General features: G+C 42.3%; 1 pseudogene; it reads left to right on the plus strand.

Moving 5' to 3' along the window:
- LOC115052754 (gamma-aminobutyric acid receptor subunit beta-3-like) lies at positions 1–14,293 on the plus strand (annotated as a pseudogene).
- The last annotated feature ends 992 nt before the right edge of the window (positions 14,294–15,285 follow it).

Here is a 15,285-nt window from a genome sequence, read left to right on the forward strand (position 1 = left end):
ACAACAGCAGCGTGTATGATGGATCTCAGGAGGTATCCCCTGGATGACAGAACTGCACTCTGGAGATAGAGAGCTGTGAGTAGAAAGGCCGAATGCCTTCGGGGCTGACATTCAGTCCGCCGCGCAGGCTGAAAGAGAAAAACCAGCGTGGTCATTTAAGTGAAATGTTACAGTTTGAGTGAAACCGAATCAGACCTGATCCATTTCTCTTCTTATGAGTGTTGTAGCTTTTCTTTTAAATCTCGACAAGGACAAGGACATAAATCATAAGCTCACTTTGGGTATTTTATGGATTTGCTGTTGGCAAGATAACTCGACAGCTAGGCTTGTTTGTCCAGCTTTTGAAAGCTCCCTTCATAACAGAGGAAGAAATAACTCAACTGTCTTCTTGGGCCTGCGAGCGCCATTCATAATTTTACATCCATTATAAATGATCCCTGCTAGATCGCAGTTCTGGTTCTCATTGCTCATCCATTGTATTGAGAGCATGTAGCAGCAGCAAAGCAGAATGAGTGAGGTAATGAGTAAAGCTTGGCCGACATAAAAAATTTTATGCAGGTGAAATGATACTGAGAAGAGATAAACTAAAAGATGGAAATCACTGAGATATTTGACCAAACATAATTACTAAATAAACCAATGCACTGAATATTAATCCTTTTTGGCCTTTACTATTGTAGTTTTTGTGTTGTTTCGTTTGTCTACCAACTCATAAAGGGGTTTTTCTTTCATAAATAACCTTAGTCAGCTGTCTGCTGTTTGGCAGATGCACGGTTGTTTAAAACAAGGTTGACAAGAGCATGAAACCAAAAATCCCAAACAATTTGTTGAATCTACCACAAGTTTATGGGATATGTTAAGTCTTAATGTAAAAGGGCTCTCAACTCTAAGTTCGGGGGAATCCTGACGCCTACAGTCACCTAACAAGACAGATCTAGAGTGCTGGTGAGTTTTTATCTCATCAGGGGCTGATTCACACCCAACACAGCAGCTGTTGTGGGTCAATTTTGTACACAGCGCACAATCCTTCAAGAACGAATGACTCCTAGTATTGGAACATTAAAAGGAAATAAAAAATATGAATTTATTTCTGTATCCTTTTGACATTTTCATTGACTCAGATGTCTTGATTTTTGAAGCACTGCCTGGTTCTTGGAAGGAACTTCAAACGTGTTGTTTTTTGTTTTTTGTTTTTTTTCTCTTCCCAAATGAGAGCCCAGTTGGATGATCAGACACCCAGAATATCTGGTCTCCAGTGAAAGTTAAAACAGATGGTTACATCTTGCTGCTGTGTCTCGGTGTGCTTTTTGTACAGATGGTTACACCACAGATGACATCGAGTTCTACTGGAAAGGAGGTGATTCAGCTGTGACCGGGTGACGCGGATCGAGCTGCCTCAGTTCTCCATTGTCGATTACAAGTTGGTGTCCAGAAATGTCGTCTTTTCCACAGGTAAGCGCCACACTGTCTCATGTTGTGTCAGAGTTCTCTGCCTTTAGCCGTCACACACTAAATCTTTGGGAATAATACATGACATGCTGACAAGGGGTTGTTCCATTTTAGATGTTATTGTTCATATCAAAACATTGGCTCGTTCTCAAGCTTTGCAAAACATATCTGTGCCAAGCTTGATCAGTTGATGTAAAATCCTCAGAGCCTGAGTTGTGTTTGTCAGTGCTTTTAATTGGGTTGAAGTGAGGAAACATGCAGCCTTTGATGCATCCCTCGAGTAGTAGCGGCTGATGCAAGGATGCTGGAATGATACCTAACCGAAAGATGTAGCAAAAGCTGTGATTACTGTGCAAATGTCTCAGATGGCTCTTAACCCGGAGAGATGATGCTTGGATTAATGGTTATTATTTTCGGTTGACGTTGACAAAATGTAGCTAACGAATCAATTTAATCAGCCAATACAATGAATCTGATTGATGGTAGGTCATCTTGAAAGCACTGGATGCTCATGATAGATTTTGCACTAACATATAGAGATCCAATACCTTAAATTGCCATCGCTGGTGTAAATATTTTCACATGCCTACAGCAACACCAAGCAATCTCTCAAACCGTCTTAAAAATAATTATTAAGTAAAAAATGAAAACCAATATTCAGGAAAAATAAAAATCAACATTAGCCTCTTCGGTCGGCGTTGTCAGTAGCTGATTGACACAAGGGTTTTCTAAAACATAATGTGAACTTTTTTACACCAAGGTCCGGATGAATCAAATTTTATGGGCACATAAGCCCAGATGGAGAACTTTATTAACTCTCCCTAACCAAATAGCATAACTTCTGGTCGATGGAGACGCATTCAGAGAGGCAGCTTGTCTGGGAAAAGCTCTCTGACATTTAGTGAGTTAGTTAGTCATGAGGAAGATGCACACATACTCTGCAAAGGACATCAACTGTAAAAAGGGCTTTTGTTTGCATTTTTCTGACATTTCAGGGTAAAGTAAGTTTATTTGTTTCAACAACCAGAGACAAAAAGGCAAACTGTAAAGGCAACATACAGATAACTTTCTCCCTGCACAGTCCGACTTACTGCTCATTAAGTGCTTTCACAGTTGTTCAAAGTGTGTTTGTTTGTCTTTCACCCACAATGCTGCACCATGTTTACCGTTCCTCCTCGGTGTTTCCAGTATATGTGTTGCTCAGATTCCCCCCGCCACCCAATTCATGAATTGCACATGATGCCGCCATAGTCATCGCTCCACAGTGCACTTGTTTGCAAGAAGCATGGGGTCCCTTGTTGGTGGTGACTATTAAAGTTTAAGATTAAAGAGTCCAGTGGTCCGCTCCCGTGCTCTTGGCAGGACGTCAAAGGCTCCCTGCAAGGCTGGCTAATGAGCAGGTTATTTCCATTATACGTGCCACTAGCCAGCTTTAATTCCCTCCTGTTTCCTCTCTCCCCACACACTGTCGAATCTTTCACTCCGTCTTCTTTTCCTTCTTCAGTAAATCTGTTCCTCTCTCTTGTAAGAGGTGTGGTTGGATGCCAATTATCTTGCTCTCTGACAGAAAAACAGTCCAGGATTCAAGGCATTATATATTCATGTGCAATGAGGCCCACAACGTCAATTATTCTTGTCTAAGCACACATACAAACAGGCAGTGTTTGTGTGTGAACATACAGTATACACGTCCACATGCCAATGCATATTTGAGCAGACAACATGACAGTGTTAGCTGATATTTAAGTGTCTGCTGTTTATGCATTGCACATTTATATCCTTTATATCCTCGCTGTCATCCTATTGGTATCAAGGGTTAGGGCTGGATATTTGTTGCTCGAAATAAATGATTCTTTGAATATTGAATATCTAAATCTGTTATGTAATATTACATATTATGTGTTTTTTGTACTTTACAGACAGCTCAATTAAGTTCAATCAAGGGCGATGTGCCTTTACTTTAAAATTGCAGAGGCAAAACAGAGACTGCAGACTTTCTACTGTCTATCCAGCCGCCGTCCGAGACTCCCAGTCATTCTGCTGTCTTTATGAACTGCGCTCTAAATCAAACCTGCCTCGTCTCCTCTTTGTCCTCCCTCTCCTCCTCTGCCTCACACATGGTCTTCCTCCCACTCGCGGATGTTGTTTGGCGTAGCAGTTACAGCCGGTGCAGTTCTACACCCACACGTGGTGCGAACCTCGGCCCCTGTTTTCCTGAAACCACTTCTGCATCTGTTCCTGCAAAGATACTCGGTTCGGATTCAGGATTCAGGATCCAAGAGCTGTCCTTAAGGCATCAAAAAAAACTTAATGGGATATTTTAAGGTCTGTGGCAGTCTGTTCCCATGTTCGCTATAATGAAGTACACATTCAGCATGTGTTGCGTTGTCTGCCAGAACTGGAAGCCAAGGATCATGAAGTGTGATAAATAAGATATGGCTTATTTATTTGTGTCAAATTTCCTCCCATGTACCTTTATCGAAGGAAGTTCAATCCGAACACCTGGATTTGGCCAGTGCTCCTGGTTGATGAATGTCGCTGGTTGCTATGACAACTGTGGCCAGAGTTGTCATCTCATCACCTGAAGTCGTGACCACGGTTGGTCATGTGAGAGGTTACAGTGTGTTATTCGCATTGATCATTACAAACTGTTCCTGACATACAGGGTGCTTGGTGGATGTTTGCTACAGACTTTAATTGTGTCCACATTTTCTCAGGACAATGACATTTTTATGCAAAGTAAAAATACACCGATATCTGATTCTGAACATTTTGGGATTTTCACTCCAGTCTGATATGAAGCATGCGCTGAATCTTAATGAGACTGTGTGTTATTTCAGAATGACAACTCTGCACACGAGCGTGCAGTCAATGGGACCCAGGTTCAGCTTTGGCTGAAACCCATTGTTCGGAAATTACAGCGTAATGGCCCCCACTTCTCCTCTGATATAAAAGGAAAATGGGAAAAATGGCTCAGAACAGTGGGAGTAACGAGCCATAGATTCAATCCATAAAGAGACGTGTGCTGGGAGACTGATGAGAAATTCCACAATACCCTGACTGTATTTCTGAGACGCATGTGCATGCTCAGATGCTCATTACACTGCTGGTCTTGGACAGCCTTTGCTAGAAAGACTTTTTGTAGAAAACAGTGTTGAGGAATATGACATCAAATGTCATGTTATGAAGCATCACAAGCTGCAACGTGCATTTAGGAAGCCATATCACTCCTGCAGTAACGCTGAATCCCTCAGAATCATCACATGGATTGTGGGGGTGGATGTGATGTGAAAAGTTGATGACTCAAAATGTGCTGAAATTCTTATCACTGCACCGAATATTGTCACATCATCAAAAAATAGGGTTAAAGTTTGTCTGTGTGTGTGTATGTGGAAAGAAAAGAAGGAGTTGGTCTGTGTTCAAGCAAGTGAAGGCGATACTTGTTACCATGGCAATAAATCCAACTCATGCTGTAAGAGTTGTCATGGAAACAGAAAAAAAAAAAAAAAACATAAGGTGTCCCTGTGCGGTCCTTGAAATAATACAGGTCATGTGTTTGACTGCCAGCAATTAATGTTTTACAGTTTTTTAAGTGGCAGACATTCTTCTGTTTTCCTCTGGCTGTTAATACTACCTTAAAAATCTTTCTCAAACAGAATATGTAAAATTAATCTTTTTGTCTTTTCCTAGGTGCCTACCCACGACTGTCTCTGAGTTTCAAGCTGAAGAGGAACATCGGCTACTTTATCTTGCAGACATACATGCCATCGATCCTGATTACCATCCTCTCCTGGGTCTCCTTCTGGATAAACTACGACGCGGTCTGCAGCCAGAGTGGCTCTAGGTAAGAGCCGGTAGCTGTTAGGGAGCAGGGAATTGGTTTTTTACAGATCAGGTCAGGGACCGGAATGAGCCACAAACTCCCTGTTGGGTTTTCAAAAGCACTGCCTCTCAGAAAGAGACTCAACTCCCTGTACTAGCCTGGGATTGATGGGAGGTTTAAGCAATCACTCGGACCAAATGGAAATAGATATGAACAACATTTCCAATTCGTCTGATGCGGTTGCAGTGAAGTCAGGTATCTGTTTTGTGTGGACACAAACTGATTTAATGAAATTCTGTTACACATGTACACATTATTTCATCCATCGTGCCTCTCTATTGGGCAACAGCAGGCCTGCACAACCTGGACTTAGACCAAACTAGGTCACACTTATTACTGAGGAGTGCCTGTGTGGCTGCAAAGGCCTACTCACCGCAGGGATCCTGGGAGCAATAAACAAGGCAGAGACGGAGGCAGCGGGTCACTCTCGTAATCACAGTTTCTCCTCACAGGACGCTGTTTTGTCATCGTTGACTATTGAACCGGCTCATCTTAGATGGAGGAACAGCCATGATAGGAGTGTCGATAAGACAGTAGCCAAAATTGCAGTGTAGACAATATCCTCTCTGCAGCAGTCTAAATAAAACCACGTTAAATTGGTAATTGACTCTTTGCTACACCCATCTTTGCTTTAATTTTAGTTGAGAGACTGCAGTTGTTTGGGAAGCAGAGGCTTTTTTATTTCAAAAACTTAAAAAAACACAGTGACAAAAGTGTCTTTCTTGGAACAAACAAATGAAACGTGTAGTTTTTCTCCACTGTGTGAAAGCAATCAGCTTTCTGGCTAATGTTAGCACCGTCGTTTCATTCTCTCTCAGATTTGGACTCCAGTTTTGCACTCCAGGAAACCCAATCACATACAAATGCACCCATCCACTTTCAGATGTGTTTTTAGCCATTGCGTCGGGTTATTACTGGTGCTTTGCTTCAGTAACATTTCTCATTGCTGAAGATAGTGTAGGAGTTTACAGCAAACACAGTTCCTTTAGGGACTAGTTGTTTAGCACAGAAAAGAGTCCACTGTTTCTGAATTGGCAACAATCCAGTGTATCGTGCATCAAAGCCCCCACAACATGCTTTCCAAAACACCACCATCCATGTTGCACCAGATTATTGATGGCAGGTAAATGAATTCTTCATATGGATGAATAAAGGAACAGCAAGGGCATTACCTTTGCTTATCTTCGGCAAGTTATGACAAATTACAATGAATTGGTGTGTAAATGTGCAAACACTGTGAACATATATACTTATACTATATATATATCGACCCTGATTTGCCTGCTCAAACTGAATGGTTTTCTTGTGTTAAGGCATGTACGCCTATGAGTGCCTGTTCATTAGTGTGTGAGTGATCCCACTTTACTGTAATATCTGACGTGTAAGGCACAGACCAGATACACACACTTACAGCCGAGAGGCAACCGGAGGTCCATTCACTCCCCCGGATGGATCATAACAGGCTGATGGCAGGAGATCAGGTGTATGTTGGGTGGAGGCTGTGGCCTATGCGTGTGTGTGTGTGTGTGTGTGTGTGTGCGTGCACTGGTTCTTTTATGTGTGCAAACCTGCCAGTAAGAGCAGTGTAATGATCAGGGAGAAATCAATTCGACGAGGCAGCAGACAAACAATTGAATTGTTCAAAGGAGAATCTCATTTTCTTGAGTAATTTCAAAGGATTGCAATGTTACAAATGACCAGCCTACACCAGTAATCCAGTTCCAAACCATTTCCCACAGTCATGCTCTTCGCTCATAACCATATTACATGAGAACTTGAGGTGTGGGCATTAGCTGAAATCGGTAGAGGAGCACTGTTAGCGTAATGGCAGACACAAAAGTTAGACTTTACTGTGCGTTCTTCCAGACTTTAGAAACCTCATTTTGTCAATCACCGACTCCCAAAGTGACAAGTGCTGAAAGACTGTGTTAACAAGATAGCTGGCAATCTGCAGCGACTGCAAGTGATGTATGGGAGTGTTCAATTAACACTGCTTTGATTTACCGCCCATGCCTCAGTTCCTGCAGTCAACATTCATGAGCGCTACATGTCCTTTGTTGCATCCTACACGTTACCTTTTCCTTTCTGTAATGCTGAGCCGTGCTGCTAATGGCCTATTGGTTTGTGATTAGAGGAGATTTGATTGCTGTGTGCCTTTGTTCCAGCTGTTTAGGTGGAATAGAGATTCAGGGACATATAACGTGTGTGGGGGGGTTGCTGTGTGTGCGAGCAGCGAGGGAAACCACGGCTAAAAGATGATGAGATCTAGGGGAACACAAGAGATTGAGGACAAATGAAGAAGGGGAGCAGGAGAGATTGAGACAGCTGGAGAGAAAAGAAGAAGAGGAAAGGAACAATAGAATGAGACAGACAAAGAATGATAGAGAGAGGGTGAGAGACAGCAGAAGACAGAGAGTAAAAGAAACCCTGTAAAACTATATGTCTCCCTGGAGATTGTAAAAGCATGATGGAAAAGGGGAGGGGGGGATGCGTGTGCACACGGCTTCTTGATTAAATTGTCCGAAAAGGGAGCAAGAGAGGGAGCAAAAGAGGGAAGGAGGAATTGAGGCAGCGAGGGAGTGAAGGGCAGAGAGTAATGGCACAGCAGAGAGAACACCTATAAAGAGCGAGGCTGTCGCTAAAGCAAGAAAAGAGAGATTGCAGCATTCAGCAGGGCAGTGACACAGAGCATGTGCACGGGCAGCCCAGCTCGAGCACGTTCACACATTCACACATTCACACCAGCTTTCCATGGCTTCTCTCACAACGCACGTACATTCACATGCGAGTGGTGTTAGCCTTGTAATGTGCCAATAAATCATAATTAGAGCTCGAATGACCTTAGACGTCCCTCTCCCTCCTCCCCGAGCTCCGGACCGTTCCTTCCCTCCCCACTGTACTTTATGGCACACACGCACATGCACACACACACGCACTCTCTCCAAATGCCTTGTCACTGTTTGTTTTGTGAGCATCCCAGCTGCTGATAGGCTCCATAGTACTGTATTTCCAACACAGATATGCGAAGTAGTAGAATATTTTTAGTCAGCTATATCTGTAACTTTGTTGTTGCGCTGCAGGTCAGGATTTGCATGCATTTGCCCCAGCAGGCGAAATGTACAGTGGGTAGGTAGTTTCTTGGAGCATCTGTCCCCATCCTATCAATCAATAATTTTTGTGCGTTGTCTATAGTGCATCGTGCATTTCAAAGCCAAGAGAGAAAACCTCCAGCCAATCCAAATTCCCCTCGTGTATTTGGCTCTATTAGTCTCAATGTCTGTTTCTCTCTCTGATGCTGAACCATACAAGGTGTGAAGGTGCCTTTTCTGACTGGTAGCAAATAGCCACCCCACTTTGTACCCCTGCTGGTGAAGGTTACAAGGAGCTGGGGGCTAGAGACATACAGCACTATTCCAATGAGTTATTTCTGCCTGATGACCGAGGGCTACTAGGAGGTTTTAAGGCAGACCTTTGAATTTCAATGAAGCAGAGGTTGTGGATTTTACACTGGCTCAGTCTTCCAAACACGCAGAGGAAATAGCCACAAAGGAGACATGCTTTCATTAAAAATATCCTTGTTTCCGTAGTAACACCTAAGGCGTCTTTCCACCAACGGGACTGTAAGGTTACTGACAAGATGGCACCATCTGCTTAGAACGGTGGGCCTCTCCTTTAAGAGCTCACGCCATGACCAGTTTGAACTAATTAAGCATCAAATGTACCATCTGAGACAGACTGCCAAGACTGCTGAGGAAGGGGTCACGCAGGAAAAACACACAACCCAGGCTGGATGATCTAAACAGGGCAGGATTTACTACAGTTTGGCTTGCAAGCATCACCAGAGAGACAGATGAAGGACGTGAACAGGATGTCATCATTTAGCTAATTTATCACCAAACTAAAACACAAACGCAGCTTGCGAGCAAAGGCTCTAGAACTAATGTCCGTTCTGGCTGCAGGAGGGCACCACGAATCCAGGATTCCTGTGACAGAGCTTTCATTCCCCATTTTCCTGCTTTTACAGATGAATCGATTCATAGTATTTCATGATTATTTCTGATTACATTTTGTCTGGAAATATCACAAATGTATTGAGATAACCGATGACTTTCCATTTCAAAGGGATCACCACGGTGCTGACCATGACAACGATCAACACCCACCTGAGGGAGACGCTGCCTAAAATCCCCTACGTCAAGGCCATTGACATGTACCTGATGGGCTGCTTCGTCATGGTCTTCCTGGCCCTGCTCGAATACGCCTTTGTCAACTACATCTTCTTCGGGCGAGGCCCCCAGATGCAGAAGAAGCTCGCGGAAAAAGCAGAGAAGGCCAACAACGAGAGGGCGGCCAAGTACGACGCTGCAAGGGTAAGTTGAGATTACGGTCGCCGTTGAAGTTTAACTTCTGTGAACTTCAAGTTTCTGATTCTTTGCGGTTTGCGGGCTGCACGTTGAATCAATAATGACTCTGATATACTTGGTTCCCCAGAAAATGCCCCAGCACTCTAAGAAAGGCCTGTCTGAGTGGAAAAGTTCAAACTCTTCAATTTTTCTTCTTCCCAAAAGAGCAGGAATGATAAAGCAACTTTGACATAGCAATTATTCTGAAATTAACTTTACTCAACTTTTGACAGCAGAGGCAGCAACAGAAAAATGCTCTGCATAATTGAACTATATTACTTCATCGCATTATTCACGGGCATCTGTATTTCCAGCGGGACTGCAGCAACCAAAATAAGTTGGTAAAAAAAAAAGAAAGAAAGAAAGGTTGCAATAATGACATTTCAGGGATTTGTTCCCCACGTGTGGCTGAATATTTCCATCTCCTCAGGAGGCAGGTAGTAGGACTGCATCCCTAAAGCGGTCCAATCAGGTTAAAGGTCTTCGCCACTCACGCTCGGTGAGTTGTTTGTTTAATGAGACTTCAATATCCACGAAGCGCCATTGCCATCCGCCAATATATTGTGGTTATTATTTTCTTGTGCCTTAATGTGAGATATTTCTCATTCCCATGACATTGGAGAAGTGATGCTCATGGCATGTGTCAATGACTCCTTCATCTCCCGTTCTTTACACATTGAAACAATCATGCTCGGCCTTACGTTGTGAAGCCGATGCTGTGGGTATGAACCTGTTCCTCCTTACAGAGCTCATCCTGACTGCATGTTGCCTGGAGATCCTCTCTCATTGAAGTCATCATTAACAGCCACATTTCTCACACAGCTGTCATAAAGTGCATGTGTCAGGATGCTGTAACTCACACTTTGAGTGGGTTGTCACGTTGGAAGGTGAAAGGATTCCTTGAAAAATGCTCATTTTCATCTGAAAGGTGTAGCATATCCAGATATTGATGTAACTGTGAGAATATGTATGAATAATACCAGCAGGTAAAATATTGAGATTTTAGAGGTGCGTGTGAATTTCTGCATGTAAGACTTGTCCTGTGCGTTTAAGAAGCGTGTGAGGAATGCTGACGCCCCAGCGTAATTGAGGCAAATCAGTTTTATTTATGCAGTCTAATATCACAAATTCCCCTCGGGGGACTTCACAAGCTGTTAATGAAAGGCAGAAGGAAGATGCAAGTGGTTGCAAGTAGATGTTCAGTCAGCCAAAGCACCACATTCTGAGGCACGTTGGACATGTTTCAGGTCAGGGTCCAAAGTTTCATGTGTTGTTCATCTGCTCTATCTGAAGGAATATCTGCCATCACAGTTTAGTTGTTGTTCTGTAGACACGTCAGGGACACAGAGAATAATGTATCTCCTGAGTGTTAGATTAAAACTGTTGAAAGTTATGTTCGGTTAAATATTAATTCAGCTAGGAAATTGACTTTTCACCTGCTTCACAGGGGGGTGGAGGGTCGGGGTCCTGAGCCACAGGTTGGTATGGGAACAAGATAGAGTCCAATCAGGAGATGCTTCGACTCCATCTGTCTCCTCCACATCTTAGATGACTTTAACCCTTCAGAAGAGAAAAATAGATCTCGGTCATTTCTCAAATCATGCATTGTTTGAATTTCACAGAAACTGTTCTGCATTAACATTTCAGGGCAGAAGAGAGACTTTTTTTGGGAGATCTTCGGAAAGAGGTTTATAAGAGCATGAAATGTGTCCATGTAAGAACGAGATAAGTGACATATATGTGATTTAGTCTGGAGCCAAAGCTGAGACATGAGTTTTCATTGCTTTGTCAGAATTGTTGAAGGAATTATAAAAGGCTACCAGTTTCATAAATAAAAACTGAAAGCTTAAAAGGGGCCGGTTCAGAATGTGCAGCTTTGACGCAGACATCGCACGACATCCACAGCTGTATTTTCAGACTGCATCAACTCACAGACAACCAGGCTGAAATAGATGTGTGTTTGATTTTTAGTGACTTTGTTTTAATTTGGAGTCACTTTTGGTTATCTTTTTTTTTTTTTTGGAGTTTTCCTGTAAGAAATGCGAATAGTCACCTCAAACTGAGGCTCTGGCCCTCTGACCCCTTGACCCCTGAGTCAGTTCAACCAACTGTCCTTTCAGGGTAATGTGCATATTTCATCATGTGGTTTGCATGAAATGCCTTGAAACCATAGGTAGTGTCCTCTTTATTTAGCTTTTCCTTTTATTTTTGCAGCTTGTTAATTAGCTTCCTTGTCTCTTTGTCCTTTTCAGGCAGAACCCCACGGCCATGGGAACATCCTGCTCACCACTCTGGAGATCCATAACGAAGTGGCCGGTGGCGAGATAACCACCAGCGTGGCGGACATAAGGAACTCTCAGTCCATGGTGCAGCTGGACAGCACGGCTTCATCGCACATCCAGTACCGGAAGCAGAGCGGAGGAGTAGGCCCACGCTCTGCCAGCCGCCACTCTCTGGACCGGTCTGCGCAGATGAAACGCAGTCGCCTGCGCAGGCGGTCCTCGCAGCTCAAAATCAAAATTCCCGACCTGACGGATGTGAACGCCATCGACCGCTGGTCACGGATCATCTTCCCCTCTGTTTTCTCTCTGTTCAACCTCGTCTACTGGCTCTACTACGTCTGATTGAACTGTTTTCTTGAGGTGTTTGATGTTGTTTGAGTTCCTTTTTTTAATTTTGGTTCTTTTTCTTCCTTTTTCTCTTGCTTTTATCCATGATGGAGTCTGTCTGTTAAGTTAAAGACTGCCACAGCACAAGACAACAAAAAAGACTAAGAAAGAATACTAGGTTTTGGACCAAGTTCTTGTCAAAATTGTTTTTATATTTGAAGTTATGGAGATCTTTTTATTTTCTGAAGTACGTACTGTAATTGGGACTTGTGACATTTCCCAACACTTTCCCTCTCGGTAACATGTAAATAGAGCAATACAAAGCCAGCAATTGAATAATAATAATAATAATAATAATAATACATTATTTGCAAAAAACAAACAAACACAAAAGCAACTGATGCAAAGATTTTTCTAATCCAAAAAATAATATAGAGAAATTTATACAACGCAGGTGGTCAGATAAGTGCAGGAAATTTCTAAAAATCCAAACTTCCATGTGGTTTACCGGTACCCTATGCATGTAATCATCAGCCATAGTGGAAAAATAATAACTCCCTCTCTGCCTTGGGTTATGGCACAACTTTGCAGAAGAAGAAAGACTCTACGTTTCTTTTTTTTTAGTACTAATAATACAGTGCACTTGCTATTAATCCAATAAACTTTAACCCCAACACAATAATTTAAAGGTAAGGACTTTGTATGTGGCTGGGACTCAGGTTTTGAATATTTGCTATTTGGCATCTTTTCTAGTCAAAGAAAAGTGTCAGAGAAATCTCCTCTTTGGTCATTTTAAAGGCTAAGAAAAGCACAAATATGTAACTGCCATTGATTTCTTTCTTAGGATTTCTAGCTTCTCGCATCTTCACTTCAAGTGAAATCATGACAGAATTGCACTCAAATTTCTCAAACCGCCTCCAAAACTTTTAATTTAAGACAACTGCCAAGGGCCTTTTGCGCGACCCAATACCACAACCCACGAAATATTGTAATATTTTTGTACTCTGTCTTCAGGTATGCATTTGATTTCTGTGTTGTTTTCACTAACTCTGTTGTGGTAGTAGAGTGGAGGAATGAAACCTGTTTTTTTGTACATAGGTGTGTATATACGTAAATATATATATATACTGTGTGTACAACCCAAAATGAAGATGAACAAATATTGAGCATTTAGTGATTGTCATGCCGGCTCTTAACTGCCAGAAAATTTTGTGCACCCCCCCCTCAAAAAAAACAAAACAAAAAAAAAAAAAAACAACTAAGTTTTATTTTTGAGAAAAAAGACAAGCACTAAACAAATGTACTGCTTGTCAGTTTCAAATATCAGTTTAGTTTTTGAGCATTGCAGTGAGTTAATTTCTTCTCAAACATCCGCTCTACAGACTATGTATGTTCAACTGTGCATTTAAAAGGTGTTGTCTGCTCTGCAGCAAGTCATGCAAATGGATTTCAGTCATCCTGCAGACGGACCGCGTTCCCGTGGTCCGCTGGCTAATAAGCACACACTGGCATTGAATGTATCAGATCCATTCTTCAGGGAGAGGATAATGAGCCATGGTCATCATATTTCCATCGGAATGTAACAAGCCCATTCTTATGATGTGAGTGATGAAGAAAGGGAGGCAAGCCGCAGTGTTCTGAGTGAGTGCGTGAGTGAGAGAGTGAACGAGTGAATGAGAGAGAGGTGGGAAATGGACACAGTGAGCTTAGGAGAGGAAGGATGTGGGTAGATCTTATTTTTTTGTGCTGTTTGCTTGACTCTGGACACATGTCTGTTCTAATGGTGTTGTGGATAAAAGTAGCTCTCCCCTTTGACTCTGGAAAACCTGTGCCATTCCACCTGAAGTTCAAATTCAAGGGTGTCGATGTACAGATGAAGCATCCTTGTCATAGATACATAATATACATCCACTACTTGTGCATGTGCAAAAAAAAAAAAAAAAAAAAAATTAAATGTTGGCACCTGACAACAGTGCTTTGTGACTGAGAGGCTTGGTTCATACAAGCTGTCAAGTTTCTTTGTACAGTCTGATCTATGACAAAGAAATGAATGTACTGTCCTGGGTTTGTTGCTGCAAAAATTTACTTTATGGAAGGAGAATTGAGCTCAACCCTGATTAATATCGGGCTCCAGTTGATTCCGCGTTCAAGTGACCCCGAGTGTCTGCTTTGTTGGTTTCTTGTCCTGTTTTCTACTGTGTAGATGTGGTGAAGTGCAAAAATGATGCGGGTCCAACAAAGACAAAACGTTCCAGGTGTAATTTAAACAAGGGTTATAAACTATAAAAAAGCAGCAGGAAAAAAGGTGTTGTGTTTGCATGAATGCAGTGGTTTGACCCAGGTTTGAGTGCTTATTGCAGCCTTTTCCAGCCTGATGTTAGCAGGTTTTTGCTGAGCAATTTTATTTATGTATTGTTTGTGTTTGTTTTTGAAGAGTGGAAAAAGTTTGGTCAGTTGAAACCTGAAGTGAATTTTTCTCTGTTACACAAATGGAACTGCTGGACTGAGGAATTTTCCCCAAAACTGGCAACGTAACCAATGTCCATTAGATGTGAACGAGTTAGCAACAGTCTTTCTTCATTTTCTATCATCATTGTCATCATCAATTTCCCTTTGCATTCAACTGCAACCTTTGAAATTCTCTAATGAGTTCTGCCTGGACTCTCTCTTTGCTCTGGTTTTGGCCACGAAGAAATATTTTGTGGCCTCATGCATTCAAGTTGAAGTGATATTGAAGTCTCTGTCCAAAGATATTTGGAGCTGTTGTACGTTGATGAAAACCTTAAACCTGCAAAATGTCCAAACAGTTGGCGATGCTGCTGCAGGAGATGCTGCAATAGGATGTACAAAGTCAGATCTTTTGAAGGCTACACCTGGAAAATCGCAGTTGTATAGTGCACGCTGCAAGAATCTTCCTGGCAGATTGGTTCGTTTTGATTTA

Source organism: Echeneis naucrates, chromosome 2 (genome assembly GCF_900963305.1).
Source record: "Echeneis naucrates chromosome 2, fEcheNa1.1, whole genome shotgun sequence".
NCBI lineage: Eukaryota > Metazoa > Chordata > Actinopteri > Carangiformes > Echeneidae > Echeneis > Echeneis naucrates.